General features: G+C 44.2%; 1 pseudogene; it reads right to left on the reverse strand.

Moving 5' to 3' along the window:
* Positions 1-484: 484 nt before the first annotated feature.
* On the reverse strand, positions 485-602 carry LOC124709347 (annotated as a pseudogene).
* Positions 603-2,474: the final 1,872 nt, after the last annotated feature.

Genomic DNA, 2,474 nt, shown 5'->3' on the forward strand with positions numbered 1-2,474 from the left:
TGCTCCACTCACACTGACACAGCCCGCACTACGCTCTGAACCGGTGGGGATCACGTGGCGGACGTACACGTAGTGTGCGCATCACGGATTATGGTTATTTGCATACATTCAGTTCCAATCGTATCCACTCGAACGGGCCACTTTTATTTACCCCACCCTCTAGTTCTCGTTTGAAATAAATTAGGAAATAGATTTGTCCCTGAAGATGTGGCTCTAATGCTAGGAAACTAGTTGGATCATAAACACAGACTTACCATACAGCTAAAAAGAACTAAACGCCTCCCGAACAGGCCATGAAGGCCCAACGGTACCGACCGGCCGCCGTGTCATCCTCAGCCCATATGTGTCACTGGATGCGGATAGGGAGGGGCATGTGGTCAGTACACCGCTCTCCCAGTTGTATGTCGGTTTTCGAGCCCAGAGCCACTGCTTCTCAATCAAGTAGCTTCTCTGTTTGTCTCAAAAGGGCTGACTGCACCCCGCTTGCCAACAGCGCTCGGCAGACCGGATGGTCACCCATCCAAGTGCTAGCCCAGCCCGACAGCGCATAACTTCGGTGATCTGACGGGAACCGGTGTCACCACAGCGGCAAGACCGTTGGCGTTATCATACAGCTAAAGCGGTCTTTTCCATAATGGTACAATTCTACAGCATAATTAAAAATTTGCTGTAATAATAATATGTCCTCTCTTAATATTCGCCAGTCTCGTCCCTGTACTGATCACCATATTCTTTGTTTTCTTGTTCTTGCTGTACTGATTCTCATATCATATTCCACAAAAGCTTAATTCAGATCTGTCGGTATTCTTCTTACGGTTTGTTTACTTTCTGTCACTAATACCGTGTCGTCAGCAAATCTTATGCAATACGTTCTCTTCCCACCAATACATACTGCACTTTTCCTATCTAAGTCTTTCACAATAACCTCTTCCAGCTATAAACTGATCCACAGAGGTGCAACAACCTTCTCCAACGCCCCTTCCAGTGCTGCTTTCTCTCGACATTTCATTTCCAATTCTTGTTCTCACTTTCTGTTGAAACTATAGATTGTGTACCGACCGTCTTTCCTTGCAATCTATTCTTTTCTCTTCAAAATCTCCGTCACCTTGTCCCAATGTACTCTATTTACAAGTCAATAAAAACAGCATAAATTTCTCCATTTTCCTCGATATATCTTTCTCCTACGATTCTTATCAGGTCAGTAGCGTCTCTTGTTCCTTTTCCTCAGCTAACATCTCTTATCCACACTATTATTCATTTTTAGGGTTACCTACCTCAGTCGGTAAAAACAGTGAAAGGGTCCTATAGTCCCTTTTCATTATCAATTTATTTGCTATCCAGTTCACTTTCCATCCTACAGAACAATTCGGGGTTGCTAAACTTCATATCAGAGAGGACTGAGCTGTGATTCAATCTAGCCGTAGCCTATTCCTTTCTGTGATTTGCAAGCATCGTATGGTTGTTATGTTGGTTGTTTTCAGACTTGTAGTTTTCAGGTAGGCAAAGAGGTTTGTTCCATTTGTGTGAAAGTTACAGGTGTTAGGTTGGTGGCGGAAGCCTCATCTCTGGGTTTTCCTGGCCATGGGGTTGTGTGGGAAAAGTTCTAGTGTGAGGTGGTCAGTCTGCTTCCAGCTCTTCGAGGGTCCGCAGCCGTCTCTTCGAAGAAGGTGAGTTGATTTAACCGCTTGGCGCGTTGTCTCGTAGCGAAAGGGGAGCTTTTAGTTTTCTGGCCTCGCTTTTTGCCTTATAAAGATTGTTTTGCTGGCTCGCAGCAAGGAATGCAGGGTTTTGGCAGACTTTCAGTTTGATTCCTAATGCAAACTTTGGCCCGTAAGAAGAACGTAGCACAAAGGTGTTACATGGGTTAGAGCGATCTCACGTAGGAAGTACGCCCTCAGTTCAGTGTGAATGTTTGTGTGCCTGCGACTGCGTGTGTGTGCGTTCTAAGCTTTTCCGAATCTTGATAATTTTTGCCTCTTTGTAAATTTTGTTTCATTACTATATGTCCGTTGGAAACCATTCATGTGGATGAATATTAGAGTTTCTTGGCTCTCTGCCATTACCCTTTGTCTATTCAAATGTGTCCTCTGTAAAATGTTAATTGTTGGCGGCTGTGTGGTTTAATGTTGCTAAAATTTGGCCACGGAACGTATAAACAGTGTCTCCGCGAACCACGTCGGCACGCGAGTTAACTGTGAGCCTAATTTTCCTGTGGCCCCCTGCCTCTGTCCTCGAGTTTACTTATTACTCTGATTTTGGAATATTACATATATATCCCGTCCAGATTATACAGTAGCATTTGGGGTTTGTGATTTCATGTTAAGCGTGTAAGCGTGTATGTGTGGCCCTCGTTGAGGCTGTTTCTCCAAACCGATGTTCAACTTTAAATTCAACCGTGATGTTCAGACTTACTATTTTATTTAATCATTTCTCAACACAGCGGAACAAACCTCCTAGCTTCGTGTTTGTTGGTG

This window comes from Schistocerca piceifrons, chromosome 7 (assembly GCF_021461385.2).
Source record: "Schistocerca piceifrons isolate TAMUIC-IGC-003096 chromosome 7, iqSchPice1.1, whole genome shotgun sequence".
In the NCBI taxonomy this organism is placed as follows: domain Eukaryota; kingdom Metazoa; phylum Arthropoda; class Insecta; order Orthoptera; family Acrididae; genus Schistocerca; species Schistocerca piceifrons.